General features: G+C 43.3%; 2 protein-coding genes across 2 annotated transcripts in view; both read left to right on the top strand.

Annotated features, from left to right (window-relative positions):
• The window catches only part of TGIF1 (TGFB induced factor homeobox 1), a 398,124-nt gene that overhangs the window by 169,398 nt on the left and 205,439 nt on the right, over nt 1-23,287 (top strand). The gene's annotated exons all lie outside the window — the stretch shown is intronic.
• Nucleotides 14,035-23,287, top strand: part of LOC309557106 (myosin regulatory light chain RLC-A) — a 41,698-nt gene continuing 32,445 nt past the window's right edge. The window contains exon 1 of the mRNA XM_082259739.1: nt 14,035-14,047. The gene's annotated coding sequence lies outside the window, so the exon portion shown is untranslated. The remainder of the gene's footprint in view (nt 14,048-23,287) is intronic.

Here is a 23,287-nt window from a genome sequence, read left to right as displayed (position 1 = left end):
CTTGTGTAAACAGAGCGGGCGGATCTCCTAAGTGACAGGCAGGGTCAGATTGCAGGGTTCAGCATAGCTGAACCTGCGATCTGTCCTTGTGTCACTCAGTCAACTCCCCCCACACATGTCAGTAACCACCAGGCATACATTAACCCCTCCCTCTCCAATAAAATTAACCCCTTCCCTGCCAGTGTCATTTTTACAGTAACAGTGCATATGTATAGCACTGATTACTGTAGTAATGTCACTGGTACCCCCAAAAGTGTCAAAAATGTCAGTCAAGGGTCCGATCTGTCCGCCGCAATGTCGCAGTCCCGCAAAAAAAATCGCACTCACTCGTTAAAAAAAAAAAACACCAAAATGACAGAAATCTTTCCCTTAGTTAGTAAACGCTTTAACTTTTGCGCAAACCAATCAAAATACGCTTATTGTGATTTTTTTTACCAAGAATATGTAGCAGGAAAAAAATTGGCCAAAAATTTAAAAAAATTTTGATTTTTACATTTTTTTGGGGGGGAATTTCATATAAAAAAATATGAAAAATATTGTTATTTTTTCAAAATTTACGCTCTTTTTTTGTTTATAGCGCAAAAAGTAAAAATCGCACAGGTGATAAAATACCACCAAAAGAAAGCTCTGTTTGTGGGAAAAAAAGGACGTAAATTTCGTTTGGGTACGGCGTTGCATGACCGCGCAATTGTCAGTTAAAGTCACACAATGCCGAATCGCAAAAAGTGGCCCAGACGTAAGACAGCAAAATCCTCCGGTGGTAAAGTGGTTAAAATGATGACTACTGCTGAAATAATGAGCTTCTCCTAGAATATTCCATCCACAGAATCATACAGAATGATATGGAAGATTTCAATATCTGTGAACTATTCCATTTCTTTGGAAGCTTTTTTCTTTTTTTTAACCACAATCTATGAAAACATTTTCAGAAGTTTTTTGTGATATAACTGTATCCAGCCCCAGTCATGGTACAGTGACAAAGAAAGAACACCCTGCAGTCATTCAATTTCAAGCCCTAGTCAAAACATAATTACCATCTCCTGATTTATTGGTTTTGTCACTGTACCAGAACACCCTGCGGGGGATTTGGGATAAATCTGATTGATACATTAGACATCTCCTGTATCAGTTACAGTCCTATGGGGATACTATGTATACAGATCAGGGGATGCCCGTATGAATGGTTATAGCTTTGACATTCAAACGATTCTGTAATTACTCATCAATACAATATGAATCTGTTTACCTTTATAAGCTTATTAAAAAAAAATACTAAATAGGAAAAGGAGATATCAAAAGCTTTTTAACTAATCTGATGGCATGTTAGCATGGGGAACCTCTGGGTTGCCGTGTTAATTATTCATGATGAACTTATTGGCTAAAAATTTTGACAAATGCTTTGAATAATTTAACATGGAGCTCTGCTTAACTGCAGGCAGATATAAAAAAAATCACCAATGATTGTAATGATATATTTATTAGAAAAAATTAGTATATTTATTATAATGAATTGTGTTTTAAATGCAGCAACAAATACATGAATTGGTCTTTATCAGGCTCTTTTACAGCAGCACTCAGTCTGGGACAGGGAGGAACGGTGTAGTGTCCAACTTGTGCTGACAAGAAAAACATGCTGAACGGAGAAGAGAGCAGAGAGATGGGGGTCATCATCCTGTTGTTGCTCCCTCATTAGCCAATCACAGACTGGAGGCAGGGAGGTGACCTAGCTGTGTTGTTTAACCCCTTCTGGACCAGAAGGTTTTACCCCCTTAATGACCAGGCCATTTTTTGCGATACAGCACTGCGTTACCTTAGCTGACGATTGCGTGGTCGTGCAACGCTGTACCCAAATAAAATGTATGTCCTTTTTTCCCACAAATAGCGCTTTCTTTTGGTGGTATTTGATCATCACTGCGATTTTTTTTTTTTTTGTGCTATAAACAAAAAAAGAGTCACAATTCTGAAAACAAAACAATATTTTTTACTTTCTGCTATACAACATTCCCAATGAAAAAATTTAAATCAATTTTTTTCATCATTTTAGGCCAATTTGTATTATGCTACATATTTTGGTAAAAAAAATCCCAATAAGTGTATATTGATTGGTTTGCGCAAAAGTTATCGCGTCTACAAACTAGGGGAAAGATTTATGTCATTTTTATTTACTTATTTTACTAGTAATGGCACGATCAGCGATTTTTAGCCGGACTGCGACATTGCGGCGGACAGATCAAACACCTAACTGCAGTGGCGTACCAATAGGGGGGGGTGGGGGGCGGTCCGCCCCGGGTGCCACACATTAGGGGGGTGTCAGTGTGTCAGGGAAGATCAGGGTGACACCCGGGGCCGGCCGCCAGACTGCTTCCACCGCGGAGGAGGAGGAACTGTTTAAAGCAGAGAGGATGTGAGAGACTCACTGTCACTCCCGAGCCCTGAATACACAGCGATCGGCGCTGCCGCAGTTTACTATGCTGGTTAATGAGAAGGTGATTGGTTGCTAGGACCGCCTATCAACCAATCACCTGCTCATTAACCAGCAGAGTAACTTCTGCAGTTCCCGCCGAGGCGCCGATCGCTGTGTATTCAGGGCTCGGGAGTGACAGTGAGTCTCTCACATCCTCTCTGCTTTAAACAGTTCCTCCTCCTCCTCCGCTCTCCTCCTAAAAAGGTAGGGGGGCGGGGGGGGGGCTTTGTATTGTAAAGGGGTTATTTTGAGGGGGGGGCTTTGTATTGTAAAGGGGTTATTTTGAGGGGGGGGCGGGGGGCTTTGTATTGTAAAGGGGTTATTTTGAGGGGGGGCGGGGGGGCTTTGTATTGTAAAGGGGTTATTTTGAGGGGGGGTGACTTTGTATTGTAAAGGGGTTCTTTTTTTGGGGGGGTGGCTTTGTATTGTATAGGGGTTGTATGGGGGGGGGGCTTTGTATTGTATAGGGGTTCTATGGGGGGGGCTTTGTATTGTATAGGGGTTCTATGGGGGGGGCTTTGTATTGTATAGGGGTTGTATGGGGGGGGGGTGGCTTTGTATTGTATAGGGGTTGTATGGGGGGGGCTTTGTATTGTATAGGGGTTCTATGGGGGGGGGCTTTGTATTGTATAGGGGTTCTATGGGGGGGCTTTGTATTGTATAGGGGTTGTATGGGGGGGGGCTTTGTATTGTATAGGGGTTCTATGGGGGGGCTTTGTATTGTATAGGGGTTCTATGGGGGGGGCTTTGTATTGTATAGGGGTTGTATGGGGGGGGGGTGGCTTTGTATTGTATAGGGGTTGTATGGGGGGGGGCTTTGTATTGTATAGGGGTTCTATGGGGGGGGGCTTTGTATTGTATAGGGGTTCTATGGGGGGGGCTTTGTATTGTATAGGGGTTGTATGGGGGGGTGGCTTTGTATTGTATAGGGGTTGTATGGGGGGGCTTTGTATTGTATAGGGGTTGTATGGGGGGGCTTTGTATTGTATAGGGGTTCTATGGGGGGGCTTTGTATTGTATAGGGGTTCTATGGGGGGATTTATTGTAGAGGGGTTCTATTGGTGAGGGCTTTGTATTGTAAAGGGGTTATATTGGGGGGCTGTGTAATGTAAAGGGTTGTATGGGGGATGGGGCTGTGTAATGTAAAGGGTTTCAATGGGGGGCTGTGTAATGTAAAGGGGTCCAGGGGTAAGGGGGCTGTGTAATGTAAAGGGGTCCAGGGGTAAGGGGGCTGTGTAATGTAAAGGGGTCCAGGGGTAAGGGGGCTGTGTAATGTACAGGGGCTGTGTAATGTAAAGGGGTCCAGAGGTAAGGGGGCTGTGTAATGTAAAGGGGTCCAGGGGTAAGGGGGCTGTGTAATGTAAAGGGGTCCAGGGGTACAGGGGCTGTGTAATGTAAAGGGGTCCAGGGGTACAGGGGCTGTGTAATGTAAAGGGGTCCAGGGGTACGGGGGCTGTGTAATGTAAAGGGGTCCAGGGGTAAGGGTTCTGTGTAATGTAAAAGGGGGTCTCCATACATTTTACACATGACACGTCAATGTTCGTTGCCTGGGGGGGTGCCAGATATAGGATCCGCCCCGGGTGCCAAATGCTCTAGGTACGCCCCTGCCTAACTGACATTTTTGACACTTTTGGGGGGACCAGTTACATTACTACAGAAATCAGTGCTAGCGGTCCCACGAAGCAACGTACAGGTATGTCATTTCGCAGGACAGGGCTGACCTGTCGCAGTAAAACTGCAGTGGTTGATTGACAATGACAAGCAGTTAAAGAATATGTTACCGCAACATTTTTTACATTCCTGTATCCTGTTCTCTTTGCATTGCTTCCATTGTTTGAAATACTTGCTGTTCTTGCCAGTCCCCCTGCTTTCCTATTTCAAACTGACCACACTAGGAATGGGAGCAAATCCATTCCAGAGTGGTTCGTTTTCTGGTTGTGCTAGGAGAACAGCCTGCCTGTCCTTCAATGGCTAAGACTTGTGCTGATAAACTCTCGTCTGCAGCCATTTACTGGGAAGATCAGCGTTCTGCAGTTTCTCTACCCTCGTCTTTCTAAGCCCTTTATGCAACTGTGAACAGAGATTATGTGATCACTTATAAATAAGAAAGCAAGGTATTTATCATGTTTTTTTTTTTATTATTTATTTACACAAATGTTTTGCCTTTCATTTCTAATTTAAACTAAAAAGTATAGGTTCACATATTCTTTAACTACAGAAAAGAAAAGTCAGGTCATCAGGTTGGGCACACTATTTGACACAGCTGAGTAAAATCTCAGGATTGGACTAACGTCTTAAAAAAAAAAAAAAAAGACTAAAATGTAAAAAAAATCTCAGGACTGGATGGATAGGAAAACAAATTTTTTTCAGGTAAGGAAACTCCCAAATATGTACCCTATTTACGGGCGTAAAAAATGCACTTTTTCCCTCTGAAAATAGCGGGCAAATCGTGTGTGTGCTTGTTTTACGCTGATACTGTACCTTGCTGCCTCGAAGGGGGGGGGGGGGGGGCGAGTCACTTAGACTCCTGGGCCGGCTCTTAGAATAGACATCACATGTCCCGGCACCAGTCCCTGGACCAGTTCTCTGTCTATGAGAGCCAGCCAAGGAGGCGGGACTGTGTGTGACTGTGAGCGCAGCGTACACAGGAGTTTCCTCTGTAATCCGGCACAGATCAGGGTGCAATGATGGGCAATGGCAAGGCTGAATATGGGCACATATCAGGCTGCAACGATGAGCAATTGTAAGGCTGCATATGGGCACAGATCAGGCTGCAATGATGGGCAATGGCAAGGCTGCATATGGGCACAGATCAGGCTGCATATGGGCAATGGCAAGGCTGCATATAGGCACAGATCAGGCTGCATATGGGCACAGATCAGGCTGCATATGAGAACAGATCAGGCTGCAAAGATGGGCAATTATGAGGCTGCATATAGGCACAGATCAGGCTGCAATGATGAACACAGATCAGGCTGCAATGATGAGCACAAATCAGGCTGCAATGATGGGCACAGATCAGGCTGCAATGATAGGCACCGGTCAGGCTGAATATGGGCACAGATCAGGCTGCAATCAGGGCCGCACGGGGAATAAAATTCAGCCCTGGAAATAATTTCATACCAGCCCCATTGCAATATTATACCGGCCCAACAGCATAACATCATTATTTTCTTAAAAGGGAAAACCATGCATTTTAAGGCATATTTAAAGAGTGTATTATATATAGAAAAGATGGATATGAAAGTACATAGGGCTTTATATATATATGAGCAAATTCTGGTTAAAAGTGGGGCATGGTACAGCATGTGGTCATAGGCTGTGTGGACATGGTACAGGAGGACAAGTCAGAGGCTGCGGGCATGGTACAGGAGACACAGGGGCTGTGGGCATAGTACAGGAGATGCAGAGGCTGTGAGCATGGTACAGGAGGACATGTCAGAGGCTGTGGACATGGTACTGGAGATGCAGGGGCTGCAGGCACGGTACAGGAGATGCAGCGGCTGCGAGCATGGTACAGGAGATGCAGGGGCTGTGGGCATGGTACAGGAGATGTCATAGTCTGTGCGGGCATTGTACAGGAGATGTCAGAGGCTGCGGGCATGGTACAGGAGGTGTCAGTAGCTGTGCGGGCATGGTACAGGAGATGCAGAGGCTGCGGGCATGGTACAGGAAATGCAGAGGCTGCGGACATTGTACTGGAGATGCAGAGGCTACGGGCATGGTACAGGAGATGCAGGGGCTGCAGGCATGGTACAGGAAATGCAGAGAATGTGGGCATGGTGCAGGAGATGTCAGAGGCTGCGGTCATGTTACAGGAGATGTCAGAGGCTGCGGGCATGGTACAGGAGATAAAAAGAGAGAGAAGACCAAGCGCCAATCTAAGTGTAGCAATGCAGTTGATTTAATAGCAATTAAAAGAGTATTACTCACAAACGTGCGTTAAAAACAGGCATCTCAAATAGTATAGGGCATCTGGGCGCTATTCATCCAGGGTGTCATTCCGGATCCCTTGTGGAGCTGGTGCTGTGGGGGATGAGCGGCGATCTCCTGTTGTGAGGCAGGGGACGTGCAGATCCTTCAGCGGTGGTGTAGCAGCGTGGGTCCTTGGGTCGGAGGGCTATGACATCACTTCCTGGGGATGCTGGTGTGTAGAACGGCGACGCGTTGCGGAGCATGCGCTCCTTCTTCAGGCCGTGCAGGGGCCATTTTGGATGTGGGTATTTATGCCCATAGATCGTGGGATGAGTTACAGAGGCTCAGCAGGGACAATTTTAGACAAAGCAAAGCGGCAGAAAAACATGGGGAAAACGAAAGACAGACAAGTGATGCACAGCTGGGGATGGAATGATACTGCTAAGGGAAAGGAAGAAAGGGGGGGGGGGAAGGGAGAAAACGAAAGAGGGGAAACCAGGAGGGGGAGGGGGGGGAAAGGGGAAGGAATACCCTTGGGACAATATATTGGGAGTATATACTGAGGCGTTTATAATATCTAGAGGCCAATTTGGATTGTCGTGCCAAACATTGATAATGGTAATAATGATGATACTCAAATTGTAAAAATTATATATATATATTTTAAAAATATATTTAAAAACAGATTTTAAAAAATATATATACATGTATTTAAAAAATTGAACAATTAATAGAAAACGTTTATTAAAAAATGAATTAATAAATCAAGGACTTTGAATAATGAATAGAAATATAAAAGAAAGATCCTTTGATCAAAAGATTAAATGTCTAACGACCCAATTGCTAATGGGTATGTGTATAATGTAGAGATCCAATGATGGATGCAACAATAATAGTAATATTGATTTAATAATTCATTTTTTAATAAACTTTTTCTATTAATTGTTCAATTTTTTCAATTTTTTGAATACATGTATATATATTTTTTAAAATATGTTTTTAAATATATTTTTAAAATATATATATATAATTTTTACAATTTGAGTATCATCATTATTACCATTATCAATGTTTGGCACGACTATCCAAATTGTCCTCTAGATATTGTAAACGCCTCAGTATATACTCCCAATATATTGTCCCAAGGGTATTCCTTCCCCCTTTCCCCCCCCCTCCCCCTCCTGGTTTCCCCTCTTTCCTTTTCTCCCTTCCCCCCCCCCTTTCTTCCTTTCCCTTAGCAGTATCATTCCATCCCCAGCTGTGCATCACTTGTCTGTCTTTCGTTTTCTCCATGTCTTTCTGCCGCTTTGCTTTGTCTAAAATTGTCCCTGCTGAGCCTCTGTAACTTATCCCACGATCTATGGGCATAAATACCCACATCCAAAATGGCCCCTGCACGGCCTGAAGAAGGAGCGCATGCTCCGCAACGCGTCGCCGTTCTACACACCAGCATCCCCAGGAAGTGATGTCATAGCCCTCCGACCCAAGGACCCACGCTGCTACACCACCGCTGAAGGATCTGCACGTCCCCTGCCTCACAACAGGAGATCGCCGCTCATCCCCCACAGCGCCAGCTCCACAAGGGATCCGGAATGACACCCTGGATGAATAGCGCCCAGATGCCCTATACTATTTGAGATGCCTGTTTTTAACGCACGTTTGTGAGTAATACTCTTTTAATTGCTATTAAATCAACTGCATTGCTACACTTAGATTGGCGTTTGGTCTTCTCTCTCTTTTTGTCTTGGATCCATACAGGGTTGCTTCACCCTACAAAGCCTGCAGCCATCAAAGTGTTTAGCAATTCCACTGGACTCAATCATCTGCATTTTGCCCATATCTAGATTATCGCAGCAGCTCGTGCAATCCGATTGCGCCAATCTTCCCCCCCTTTTTTCCTGCATGGTACAGGAGATGCAGAAGCTGCAGACATGGTACAGGAGATGCAGAGGCTGCGGGCTTGGTACAGGACATGCAGAGGCTGCGGGCGTGGTTCAAGAGATGCAGAGGCTGCGGGCATGGTACAGGAGATGCAGAGGCTACGGATAAGGTACAGGAGATGCAGGAGCTGTGGGCATGGTACAGGAGATGCAGGGGCTGTGGGCATGGTACAGGGGATGCAGGGGCTGTGGGCATGGTACAGGAGATGCAGAGGCTGCAGGCATGGTACAGGAGATGCAGGGGCTGTGGGCATGGTACAGGAGATGTCAGAGGCTGCGGGCATGGTACAGGAGATGCAGAGGCTGGGGACATGGTACAGGAGATGGAGAGGCTGCAGACAAGGTACAGGACAGGCAGAGGCTGAGGGAGTGGTACAGGAGAGGCAGAGGCTGCAGGCATGATACAGGAGCTGCAGAGGGGTCTAACTTACCAATCTGTGAGGCTCCTTACATTTAAAAAATGCTGCCGCCCGGCGCCAACACGTCACTGCGCATGCGCCGTCTGCCCGAGAATGGCCGAACATATATGGGCTTTCTCGAGCGGCGGCGGCGCATGCACAGTTGACATGTTGGGCCGGCCATAGCCATTTTTTTTATGGGTGCCACTGCCCTTCAAGCAGCCCCAGGGCAGGGGGACTCGCTGGCCTTCTGGAAAATTTCCCGGTATCCCAAAAGGCCAGTCTGGCCCTGGCTGCAATGATGGGCAATGGTGAGGCTGCAGATGGGCACTGATAAGGCTGCATTGATTGGCACTGACCCTTATTTTGCTTCAAAGTTCTTTATTTAAAATGTACGTTTTTTTCCTGAAATTTCCCTCATAAAAAGAAGGTGCGTGTTATGCGCCTGTGCGTGTTATACATGATAAATACAGTATTTTAACAAAGTACTCAGCTTTTTGCCTGCTTTTCTCTCCCAGTGTAATATGGCTCTGCAGGAAGACACTGGAATAATGGAAAAGTATGTGACCACCAGCCGCCAGGAATGTTTGGTGATGCAAAATCCTCTTAACTGACTTTAATAAAGGGAGGGGGGGGAGCCTTTGATGTTGCTATCTCTGGTGCTGTTAGAGAGGAAGAGATGTATAATTAGTCTTTCCTTACTGGAGTGGAGGAGGAGGCACAAACATATGGCACAAAATTAATTTCACTCTGTAACTGAGATGAACTACAGTAGGTATAGAGAAGAATCACCCTTTTAAAAATATTCACATTTTGTTGCTTTGCAGCCCAAAATGAAGACGGACATAGTTTTTGTTTCATCCAGCTGTGTTTACTTAGTGCAACATATTACATCCAAGTGAAAGATATAACCCCAACATGTTAGAAACAAATTGAAAAAAATTCAAAAACAGAATTACTGAGTTGGCAAAAGGACCACCCCCCCCCCCTCCTAAAAATGACTTGTAAACTCAATCAGGTGTAGCTAATCACCTTCTCAATAGCACACAAAGCCATTTGACTATCAACTGTGATCAACTGTAGTCATTTTGATTATCTCAGCATGGAGCAATTTAGTTCCTAGTAGTGCAACTGAAGCAAAAAATCAACTATGAGTGGCAAGGCAATGTCATCGGGATCTCTGGGATAAAGTTGTGGACAGGCACAAGTCAGGAGATGGATAAAAAAAAAAAAATGTCAAAGGCTTTATCGATGCCTGGAAGCACAGTAAAGTCTAATATTAAGAAGTGGAAGGTGTTTTGTACAACACAGACCCTTCCTGGATCAGGATGTCCCTCCAAACTGGATGAAAGAGCCATCAGGAAACTGGTCAGAGAGGCTACTAAGAAGCCTACAGCAACTCTGAAGCTGTTGCAGGAATTTATGACAAAGAGTGGTCATTGTGTGCATGTGACAACAATCACAAATTCTCCACAAATGTGGCTTGTATGGGAGGGTTTCAAGAAAAAAGCAGCTCCTGAAGATATGCCATATGCAGTTACGACTGAGCTTTGCCAAAACGCACCTTGAAGATTCTGAAGGCCACATGGAAAAAGGTGTTTTAATCAGATTAGACTAAAGTTTTATTATTTGGCCTCATCACCAAACGATATGTCTCGCAGAAATTCAATACACCTCACCATCCAAATAACACCGTTCCAACAGTAAAGCATGGAGGTGGTAATATCCAGTTATGGGGGTGTTTCTCTGCAGCAGGGACTGGAGTCAGGATAGAAGGAAAAATGGATTGGGCAAAATACGGTAAAATTCTTGAGGAAAATCTGCTGCTCTCTGCTATTAAGTTGTCAATGGGAAGAAGCTTTACCTTCCAACATAACAATGACCCAAAGCACACAGCAAAAATGACCCCACAGTGGTTGAAGGAGAAAAAAGGAGAATGTCCTTGCATGGCCTAGTCAGAACCCAGACTTAAACCCCATTGAAAATCTGTGGAATGACTTGAAGACTGCAGTCCACAAACGGTCACCATCTAAGTTAACTGAACTTAAAGCAGAGATCCGGGCAAAAAAATTTTTTAGATAAAAATACCCCTGGGACAGTCAGGGCTAGTGCATTTAAGCAACGATAGCCTCTGAACTGTCCCCTGTTTAACTTACCTGTAAGAAGAAATATTTACCTTGAAAATGTCTTGTCCAGCGCTGCCATCTCAGGTGTGGGCAACTGAAGCCAGGGCGTCCCTCTTTGTGTCCTCTACGGTGATGTCGGAGTCCCAGAATGCCCTGCTCGTCACTTCCGGGGCAGATGCATCATCCCGCAGCTGGTTCTGCGCATGCCCAGAAGCTGTTCAGCAGGGAATGATGCGCCTGCACCAGGAGTCAATGCAAAGGAGGAAGTGACGTCGGGGGCCACGGCCACAGAGTGAGGAAGAGGAAGGAAGGAAAGTTTATTTTCATTAAAAACAAGGTAAGTGAAACAAAAACAAAAAAATTTTAATTATCCAATTCTTTTTCAGGTTTTTTTAAGCCAACGGATGGTGGAAAGTTAATTTTTAGGGTGGAACTCCGCTTTAAGCTTATGCAAAGAAGAGTGAGCAAATAATGCAAAGTCTAGATGTGTAAAGTTAGTAGAGACATATCCCAACAGACTAGAGGCTGTAAATAAAGAAAAAGGTAGTTCAACAAAATACCGACACAAGGGGGTGATACTTTTTCCAACTAATTCTGTTTTTAATTTTTTTTTCTGACATGTTGGTGTTATATCTTTCACTTGAATATTATAAGTTGCACTGAGTAAATACAGAATGGATAAAACAAAAACTGAATTTGTCTTAATTTCAGGCTGCAAAGCAACAAAATGTGAATCTTTTAATAGGGCATGATTCTTTTCTATACCCACTGTATATGGCAAAAATAACCATTTCATTAACCACTTAAGCCCCGAAAGATTTGGCTGCTCAAAGACCAGAGCCTATTTTGCGATTCGGCACTGCGTGATTTTAACGGACAATTGCGCGGTCGTGCGACTCTGTACCCAAATTAAATTTACGTCCTTTTTTTCCCCACAAACAGAGCTTTCTTTTGGTGCTATTTGATCACCTGTGCAATTTTTACTTTTTGCGCTATAAACAAAAAAAGAGCGAAAATTTTGAAAAAATAACAATATTTTTCACATTTTTTTATATGAAATTCCTCAAAAAAAATGTAAAAATCTAAATTTTTTAACATTTTAGGCCAATTTGTTTTCTGCTACATATTTTTGGTAAAAAAAATCGCAAAAAGCGTAATTTGATTGGTTTGCGCAAAAGTTATTGCGTTTACTAACTAAGGGAAAGATTTATGTCATTTTTATTGTTTTTTTTTTAAGGAGTAGTGGCGGCGATCTGCGATTTTTTTTGCGGGACTGCGACATTGTGGCGGACAGATCGGACCCTTGACTGACATTTTTGACACTTTTGGGGGTACCAGTGACATTACTACAGTAATCAGTGCTATACATGTGCACTGTTACTGTAAAAATGACACTGGCAGGGAAGGTGTTAACTTTATTGGTGAACAAGGGGTTAAGTGTGTCCCTAGGGGCGTGATTCTTACTGTCAAGGGGCGTGGCTTTTGATGTAACCACAGAGACATACGATCCTACATAGCAGGATCGTATGATCTCTGCAGTTACACCAGGGAGTATGACAGACGGCTGTGTTTACATCAGCCATTTGCCTTTCTCCCTCTCCAGCGGGAGATTGCGAGTGACCGGCGGACATCACGCGGAGATCCCAGTGAACGAGCGGGAGCAGGCCTCCGGCGGTGCACGCTCGGCCCCTATTGGCTCTCGGGTGAGTGACGTACCGGTTCGTCACTTTGCACAGGGGGAGCTGACCGCCGCAGTATATGTACTTGCGGCAGTCGGCAAGTGGTTAACATGTAAGCTCAGATGCCCAGATTTAGAAGTGACAGTATGCATTATTTAACTTAACAAAAACTCTAAGACTAATTTTTAAGCTTCACATGAGACCTGAGAACTAGAAAAACGCACAGCTTCCTAGTTCTCTGCTGCATCCTTAATGTGGTTCTGAAGGCTCAAGGTTTTTTTACCTTAATGCATATGTGACATTAAGGTAAAAAACCCTCTTGGTGCAGCTAACCCCCCTCCCCCCTTATACTTAACTGAGCCCCATCTCGATCCAGTGATGTGCATGAGAGCAGCAGTTCTCCGGGATCTCTCTCTCCTCATTGGCTTACACAGCAGTGCTGCCATCAACCACAGCCAGTGAGCCAATGAGAAGGGAGGGGGTGGGGAGTCGAGCCAAGCTGTCTGTGTGAATGGAGCCATCCTGCTTGAGTACCTCTATAGCAAGAGGCTTGCTATTGCAGACAATCAGCAGGGAGGAAGGGCCAGGACCGCTGGCGGGGGACCAAAAAAAAAAAAAAAAGATTGGTGCTGCTCTGTGCAAAACCATTGCACGAGTCAGGTAAGTATAACATCTTTTTTAGGTGCCATGGATGAAGGGAATTGTATTTCTTAAAGGGGAACTGGACAATGCTTGTTAATGGAGGCTGGCAGACTGTGGACTTCAATTCCCACAATACTTTGCACCTGGGGGAGAAGCTTCACTGTTTTCCTGGGCAAACCGACCTTGATCAGGGCAGTCCAGGGAAGAGAGTGACAAGAACGGATCTGTTGTGAGGGTCTTTGCCTCACATCTGAGGGACTGAAGCCATTACAGGAGCTAAGAGGAACTGTTGATGTGCCCCCCCCCCCAAATCAGGAAGAGGGGAGAACTGCACCTAAGCCTGTTGAGAGCTGAGAGACTGTAGCCTGTGTGAGGATCCAGGGCCTGATTGCTCGGAACTGCTGATCGCCAAGCCATTGGGACCCGATTAGCTGCTTGCCAGGAAGTGTTGAGCTGAACTACATGTCTTAAATGCCTGCCACACTTTGTTAGCCCACTGGGACTGCCCCTACTTAGCATCTTAGCCTCTTTCATAACACTCTTCAACTGACAGTACACCATCTAAAGAAGGGCCCCACCGAAAGCTGGCCAACATTGAACACCAAGTCCTAGGTACTTTTAGACACACTCAGGGGCCTTTAAGTGCTATTTAGTGATTCATTGAACAAAGTGCCTTTATGTCACTTTAATTGTCTGTTTATTGATTTATACCATGTTGCTTTGAGTTGCCATGATATATTCAATCAATTTACTGCTATGCTTCTTGTGGTCTTATTTCCAAGTTTTCTAAAAGATTGGTAGACTGCTAATCCCTTAAAGTGATATTAAAGTCTTGTTTTTTGTTTAAAAATAACAAACATGTTATACTTACTTTCTCTGTGCAGTTGGTTTTGCACAGAGCAGTCCCGATCCTCCTCTTCTCTGGTCCCCTGCCGGCACTCCTGGCCCCTCCCTCCTGCTGAGTGCCCCCACAGCAAGCAGCTTGCTATGGGGGCACCCAAGCTGAGCCGCTGCTCTGTGCATCCATTAAGACATGGAGCCACAGCTCGGCCCTGCCCCCTCTCTCTCCTTATTGGCTCACTGACTTTGATTGACAGCAGTGGGAGCCAATGGTGCCTGCTGCTATCTCAGCCAACGAGGGAGAGTTCCCAGATCTCATGTGCAACATCGCTGGATCGAGATGGGGCTCAGGTAAGTATTAGGGGGGCTGCTGCACACTTACGTTTTTTTTCCTAATATATTCTACCTTCTGCCATTAGAACCAGTCTGGAGAGTGGAGGCAGAACAGAGGACCCATCATCACCAGCGGCTCCTGCAAGGGATTAGAACTACACCTTTTTAAGCTGAGATCTGTCTGACTTCCTTTTAGAGGGTGGTCTCTCACTCTCTCTCTATGGTCCAACTGTACAAACCAAAATAGTCACCCTCTCTTGCTTGCTCTCTAAATGGACTGGGCACTATGAACTATAAGATTCATCATGTGCATAGAGCATTGTACATGACTGCAATGAATGCACACCGCTCATTCCAAACAAACAGAGGTAAGTAGGAAAAGGAGAGGTCTGGGAGCTCACGGGGGACATCACAAGGAGACAAAGAAACAATTTCATGAAAAATAGATCACAGGGCCATTACGTAGCAGAGGTATATTAATTATATTTGGAGAATGAGGATATCATTTAGAGTCATCCTTAAAAGAAATACTACAGACACAAATGGGTGACCCCCCTGGCAGTATAAGAAGAGATGATGACATTAATAGAACCCCTGTCCTTTATGATGGAGGGGCACTGAGCAAACACTGCACTTTAAGCCCCATAATACACCCAATTTCCTGGAACAAACAGATGAATTAAACTCAGATGATCATCTAACCATGAAATAAATCCATGCGTGAATACTTCTGACAATATACCAACTGACAGAGAGGAGGAAGGTCAATTGTTGTAAGTCTTTGGCTGGGCTTGGACACAATCCTGCATGCCTGAACTGATAGGCAGTGACAGGGTACACCATGGATGTTATTTCTCACCAGATTCTTGACTTGTTGTCAACAAAATGATTCTAGTTCAACTACTTCCCATCTTACCGAGTATTCCCACTGCTTACAATGTCAGAAAAAGAAACCAGTAATAAACAGTGTCAGTACGTGTTAAACATCAATGTGTATGGAAATAAAAAATTGTCATCATAATCATATTAGATAAATTGTACTGAATACAGTAAGAGACTAGGCATGCAGAACTCCCTGGAAGAACACTTTTCAAGCCAAAAGAAAATGTAAGGAATGCCGGTGGTGATAAAAATATGAATACACACAGAATAGAAAAGCCAAGACATTTTATAGAAGGTTATTGAACAAACAAACATGTTTTTATTTACTAAACAGATTATTAAAATGTTATACAGAGTAGGAATACAGATTTGTGAAAGCATTCCAATGTTAATTTCAATATACAAAAGCGCCCTCTAATGGACAGTAAAGAGAACACGCATGATAACCAAAGCTGTAGAAATGTTCTAGTATATTGGGCACAATATATGACACAGAAACCAGATACACCAAGAATAGAGATAGAGATAGAGATAGAGATAGAGATAGAGATAGAGATAGAGATAGAGATAGAGATAGAGATAGAGATAGAGATAGAGATAGAGATAGAGATAGAGATAGAGATAGAGATAGAGATAGAGATAGAGATAGAGATAGAGATAGAGATAGAGATAGAGATAGAGATAGAGATAGAGATAGAGATAGAGATAGAGATAGAGATAGAGATAGAGATAGAGATAGAGATAGAGATAGAGATAGAGATAGAGATAGAGATAGAGATAGAGATAGATAGAGATAGATAGATAGATAATCGGACGGACGGACAGACAGATAGATATTCACAACCAGGGTTCCTCCCGAGGCTGCTAGGGTTTCCGTGAACAATGAGCAATTTCTGACTCTCAGATAAGCTTCCAATTACACCATTGTTCCTTTTAGCTATCTGTAAGGGGGTAATTCTTCCCAATGATGACAAGAGTAAGGAGCATTCTTCCCACTGACTGTCACACTAATGTGTCATGGGTTGTAAATTTTTCATTTTTAGCAGGGGTTCCCCGAGACCAGAAATTTATTTCAAGGGTTCCTCTGTGTTGAAAAATTTGAGAAAGGCTGGGATAGACAATATTTGTATATTGTGTGCAATTGATAGAAAACAGCTCAGTAACACTGTATGTTCTATAGCCAGTCTGTTTATATCCATTACAATCCAGCTTCCAATGTCACATATATACACCAATGTATGCTTATTCTCTGCTCAAATAAAATTCTGTGAAAAGAAGAAGTTTCTGAGATAACGTGCCCCCATCAATGTCTGATCATGCATATATCAAGAAAACAGTAAAACAATATTTAATTCGCTTTTATTAGTCATTAAACCCAGACTTTGAACAACTTTGTTACATGCATTATAACAGTGTGTGTGTACTCACAAAGCCACTAAAGCATTTTATTTGTGTAGAGTGAAATATAAATGCCTTTAGTTGTCCCTCCCACCTCTTTGCAGCTTAAGATTTAGTAGACCAGCTGGCGTCATCTACTGAGCATGCTCCATTTTCAGTTTCCTTCTAAGCTCTTCACTGCCTCATTTTCTTATCTGTGCAGCCCACATGACTACAGAGTCACACGTGGGTGTATACACAGTGGCACTTCCCCTTCCTCCCTCCATGTCCTCCTATTGCTAAACACCATGGTGGTGTAGGACAGTGTTTCCCAACCTTTTTTCAGGCAAGGCACCCTTTAAAAATTATGGACAGTCTTGAGGCACCCCATTCTAAAATGTAAAAACTATTCTAATAGTTTTACATAATGCAGCAACATCCACCCAAGTAGGACACCCAACATTGGAGGTAATTTATTCTTCCAAAGCAAATACACTTTTGCACACTGGTACTGACTAGTATCCCAATGTTTCTCTTCTCCCTCAGTTTTTCTCCATCACTTAGCTAAAGTGATCGCAACACTGATAGAGAGGGGCAGGGGAGGGCCAAACAAGGATGACATGAAGGCAACTGACTTGCTGCTTATCAGCTGATGATGACATTGGTCGTTAGGACACCAACAGCTATAAGGTTGAACAATAAATACCTGTGGCTTTGTGTAACTAAAAGGAAGGCTTCATCCATACACGGGCTTGTATACAATTTTTGGGCAATGTTTAGGCATTTTGCCAAGGCACCCCTATAGAATCCTCAAGGCACCCTGGTGGTTGACAAAGGCTGGTGTAGGATAAAGTTTGCTGATTGATTATATTCACTAAGAAACTTTGTTTTAATAGAAATCCATTACATAAATCAAATGTAATTGCTAATACCTGAAAAGTAAAATAAGAGCCTTGGATGCAGATGCTGTCTGAACAACATGAAAGCTAATGTCAGTCATCTTTGACTCCACCTACATTGAATTAATGCACAAAATACATATTTGATGTTCAATAAATTTCAATTTTATTTTTTTGGTCATGTGACCAATCAGGTCTGACTAGACAGACACAGTGGAGAGGAGAGTAATAAAAGCCCCACTCAAGGACATTCTACTGCACAAGCCAAAGAACAGGGAAAGATCATGTGACCACACAAAAGTGCTGCAGGAATAAGGTGTTTAGGGGATTTTTAAAGAAAGAAACAAAATAAAGTGGCATATGTATGATTTATGTGAATGAATTATGGTGATTAGCACTTCTCTGTTTAATATCACTTTAACACATTAGTCTCTGGCACCAGGCATTTCCCAGAGAAAAGCACAGCCATTAGGAATGCAGGGGAATTGGGAATGTCAGTTAACCTGTTCCACCTGCTCTGTCTTTTCCAGCAGTGACAGGCTCAGTGCTGGGCGATCAAAACTGTATCCCTATGCAGCCTCCAGCCTAGGTACACCTCTAAAGTCCATTACTGGTCCCCCAGGCTGGCCAAAAATAACATATCACTGCATACAGTGAGGCTGCACAGTGTCTTTGGTTGCTATGACGCAGGTGACCCGGCTGCTAGCATTCCAGCAACCAAAGGAGATGCACAGCCTGGTTCTACATAACATATTGCCGCATAATGGGAAATTAGGTATAAGTGTGTCACAACTGACGCCCGAACAGACACACACCCAAAGGTGCAGACACAAAATAAAACCTTGAGAAAAGTTACCGTCCTTGCTCTTGTTTTGTTGAACTCTCTTCCTCCTTTGTAGACACTTCTTACACTTAAAGCAGAACTTTACCCATAACAACTTGATAAAGAAATAACGTTCTTTAGCAAGGAACATACATTTCACAATAATATTTATGCTACCAAAATGAATGCGTGATTTAAATTGACTTCAGCATTGTTCCTGTTTCTTCTTGCCGGAGGCTGCCATTTTGCTGAAGCCCAGAATCCCTGAACAGCAGTAAATCATAAAGTGGAACTAAACTCATTGATTTAATGGTTTCAAAAACAGTTACATTCCTGGAATCCTGTGATTGCTAACTGTCACAATTCCTTGAGTCCTCAACCAAACTGTCATACCATCGAATGGCTGGAGTCATAACTGATCATATATGCAGCACCATGGCAGTTGCAGATCAAACAGAAGCAGCTTCCTTGGCTGTAAAGGATAGGAAGGTTTAATTCTGCTTTAAAGGCTGTCAGCAGATCGACCTCTGCAAACTCAGCAGTGCCTAAAAATGGAGAGCAACTGATCATGTGCAGAGCAGGGTAAGACAGTCTATTACTGGATTTTAAACAGTATAGGCACTTTTTTTTAATGTTTTACATAGCTGTACCTGCCTACAATGATCTAGCAGGACTTCATTTTATGACTAAAATTCCTTTTTATTGTCCTGACATTTAGTCACCATAACAAGAAGTGAAGAGAAGGGAAATCACCCCACTAGAGACACAGATAGAAATAAGAATCTGATGGATCTTACCACTCTTTCCTATTCCTCACTCCAATCAATTTTAACTAGAGCTGGGCTTTAAAGTGGAAATAAAATTCCACTGTTCTTCACTGTGAGCAAGCAGATTTTTTTTTATTGTAGAAGAGACATGCAATAAAACTCCCCTACCTGCCTGCTCTCAGTGATCCCCAGCATGTAAACTAATGGGCCATACACACTATAAGATTTTCTGTAGACCTTTTCCTTTAGACTTACCAAAACCATATAATATGAGGTCAGACCTAAACACTTTCAATTTGTATGCAATCTGGCAGGCCCTTGCACTACATAGAAAAGGTAAATCTGAAGGAAATCTAACCACAAAAGTTGGATAGTTTGTATCCAGCTTAAGTTGCACAAGCTTATAGCAGCCAGCCTGATCCCGGTGTGCTGGAATGGTGGCCACCTGCACATGCACAGGGGTGACGTCAATCCAATGAAAATGGCCGAAAACCTGCACACAGAAAAATATGGCGGGGCCTGCAAGAGACAGGACATTTGGAGGAAAGGTAAGTATTTGCTGCCTTCAGTTCCACAGATAAGTTCACCTTCAAAAAAAAATTAAAATAAAATAAAACAATGCACATCTTTTTGAAGGTAAAAAATGTGCATTTATAATTATGGTTTTTTTTTATTAGGTAGTTCATTGAGATCTATAAGCCATCAGCCGCAATGGGTGTTGGTAGATGTAGTTCCCTCATTCACAGAATGCTGTGAATGAATTATGCAGCCGGGTGGGCGGAGCCCCGCACAGTTTTTTTAAATTGTGACAGCGAGTGCGGTGAGAAGATCCCCAGCCCACTGTCACAATGAGGAATCGGGGGATGCAGTTCCTGCTCCATCAGTAACATGTTACACCCTTAATATGGGGGTAACATATTAGGAAAGGTGAACTTTAAAGCCAAACTCCAGTTACAATGTTTTATTTGCTTTGAATAGAGCAGGGAAGGATTGGAACCTTGGCTAGGGTTTTTTTTTTAGCTGTCTGTATCCCTGTATATTAAAGTGAACCTACCACTCTTTTTTAGCTATTTATTTTTGCCCCCCTAGCCTAAAAATATTTTGCACAAATTTTATTATATTTTAGAAATACTTTTTTTTAGTCGTGTTCTTCTTACTTCCACATTCCTTGCGGAAGCAAGAACGACATACACATACAGTGCTGTCCGCAGTCTCCTGGGATATGGGGATGTTCCTGATACTATGGCATGGTATAAACAATATCATTTCCCCAGCTAGCATGCCCCCAATTCTGTGCATCCATCAAACCCCATTTAAAGTGTTATTAAACCCCCTGCCACCAGTTTATCTTTATGATAATAATATACAGTGGGTACGGAAAGTATTCATACCCCCTTAAATTTTTCACTCTTTGTTATATTGCAGCCATTTGCTAAAATCATTTAAGTTCATTCTTCTTCCTCATGAATGTACACATAGCACCCCATACTGACAGAAAAACACAGAATTGTTGACATTGTTGCAGATTTATTAAAAAAGAAAAACTGAAATATCACATGGTCCTAAGTATTCAGACCCTTTGCTCAGTATTTAGTAGAAGCCCCCTTTTGATCTAATACAGCCAGGAGTCTTTTTGGATTTGGGGATCCTCTGCCATTCCTCCTTGCAGATCCTCTCCAGTTCTGTCAGGTTGGATGGTAAACGTTGGTGGACAGCCATTTTTAGGTCTCTCCAGAGATGCTCAATTGGGTTTAAGTCAGGGCTCTGGCTGGGCCATTCAAGAACAGTCACGGAGTTGTTGTGAAGCCACTCCTTCGTTATTTTAGCTGTGTGCTTAGGGTCATTGTCTTGTTGGAAGGTAAACCTTCGGCCCAGTCTGAGGTCCAGAGCACTCTGGAGAAGGTTTTTGTCCAGGATATCCCTGTACTTGGCCGCATTCATATTTCCCTCGATTGCAACCAGTCGTCCTGTCCCTGCAGCTGAAAAACACCCCCACAGCATGATGCTGCCACCACCATGCTTCACTGTTGGGGCTGTATTGGACAGGTGATGAGCACTGCCTGGTTTTCTCCACACATACCGCTTAGAATTAAGGCCAAAAAGTTCTATTTTGGTCTCATCAGACCAGAAAATCTTATTTCTCACCATCTTGGAGTCCTTCAGGTGTTTCTTAGCAAACTCCATGCGGGCTTTCATGTGTCTTACACTGAGGAGAGGCTTCCCTCGGGCCACTCTGCCATAAAGCCCCGACTGGTGGAGGGCTGCAGTGATGGTTGACTTTCTACAACTTTCTCCCATCTCCTGACTGCATCTCTGGAGCTCAGCCACAGTGATCTTTGGGTTCTTCTTTACCTCTCTCACCAAGGCTCTTCTCCCCCGATAGCTCAGTTTGGCCGGACGGCCAGCTCTAGGAAGGGTTCTGGTCGTCCCAAACGTCTTCCATTTGAGGATTATGGAGGCCACTGTGCTCTTAGCAACCTTAAGTGCAGCAGAAATCTTTTTGTAACCTTGGCCAGATCTGTGCCTTGCCACAATTCTGTCTCTGAGCTCTTCAGGCAGTTCCTTTGACCTCATGATTCTCATTTGCTCTGACATGCATTGTGATCTGGAAGGTCTTATATAGACAGGTGTGTGGCTTTCCTAATCAAGTCCAATCAGTATAATCAAACACAGCTGGACTCAAATGAAGGTGTAGAACCATCTCAAGGATGATCAGAAGAAATGGAAAGCACCTGAGTTAAATATATGAGTGTCACAGTAAAGGGTCTGAATACTTAGGACCATGTGATATTTCAGTTTTTCTTTTTTAATAAATCTGCAACAATGTCAACAATTCTGTGTTTTTCTGTCAGTATGGGGTGCTATGTGTACATTCATGAGGAAGAAGAATGAACTTAAATGATTTTAGCAAATGGCTGCAATATAACAAAGAGTGAAAAATTTAAGGGGGTCTGAATACTTTCCGTACCCACTGTATATAACAATGTGAGATGGGTGGGCGGAGTAAGCAGTAAACTGCTGGCAAATCCTGCAAATGTCACTGCAGAAAGTTTCCTTTGCCAACGCATCAAGAAATGGTGCAGTTGCAGTCCAGTGGGGTGGCTGGCAGGGAGAAGGAGCCCCAATCAAAATCCATGCGGGAACTGCCCTACAATGTGACCAATATTATCACATGGGTGGATAGAGGGTGATGTCAGTATAAAATCTGGGGCTGCCACACAAGCTGATGTGTCACAAAACACATGGGGCTTCCAGAACAGAAATCAGGCAGTGAATGGGTTCTAAACCTGTAATTGCCAGACCATGTTCACGAAGAGTGGAAGCGCAGTAGCCAGAGGATTGTCTGCTATAGCAATAACAACAACAATAGGTACGTTCTTTAAAAAGGCATGATCAACCAGGTGATTATTAAGAATGAAAACTTTAATTAGGCCTCTTTCACACTTGTGCAACCTGAAAGCTGCACAACTTTGCCGTTACTTTGACATGACTTGAAGCAATGTCTTTGTAATCTTTAGGTCTATAGAAGTCGGACCAAGATAGTGCAGGGACTACTTTGAAGTCACACATATGAACGGTACTCATTGAAAATCATGGAGTACGACTTGCCATGGGACTTTGCAGTCCCAAATCGCAGGATAAGTTGCACAAGTGTGAAAGGGGCCTAATAAAAGGTTAGGAAAACCAAACCAATTAAAAGAAAAGTGGCAGTTATTTTCAGTTAAAATGGAAGTAAACCCTTCTAACCCCTACAACCAAGGAAGCTACCATGTTAGCCTTTGTTTGATCTGTGATGAGCTAGGACACCAGCTATTGGATGGTTTCACAGTACAGTTGAGAGCTTACACAAGCACACTAGTAACTAACATCATCCAAGGCATGCCTTGAATGGAACTGCTTTGGAAAACTGTTAAATTGGTGGGTTTAGTCCTGGTTTAACCACTTTAAGACCGGAAGATTTTACTGCTTAATGACCAGGCCCTATTTTGCGATTCGGCACTGCATTACTTTACCAGACAATTGCGTGGTCGTACGACGCTGTACCCAAATAAAATTGACGTCCTTTTTTTCCCACAAATAGAGCTTTCTTTTGGTGGTATTGGATCACATGTGCGATTTTATTTTTTGCGCTATAAACAAAAAAAGCGACAATTTAAAAAAAAAAACAATATTGTTCACATTCTGCTATACAACATTCCCCC

The sequence above is a fragment of the Pelophylax lessonae genome (genome assembly GCF_965119305.1).
Source record: "Pelophylax lessonae genome assembly, chromosome: 5".
Classification (NCBI taxonomy): Eukaryota; Metazoa; Chordata; class Amphibia; order Anura; family Ranidae; genus Pelophylax; species Pelophylax lessonae.
The sequence above is the reverse complement of the archived record's forward strand: the minus strand, read 5'-3'. Positions and strand labels throughout refer to the sequence as shown.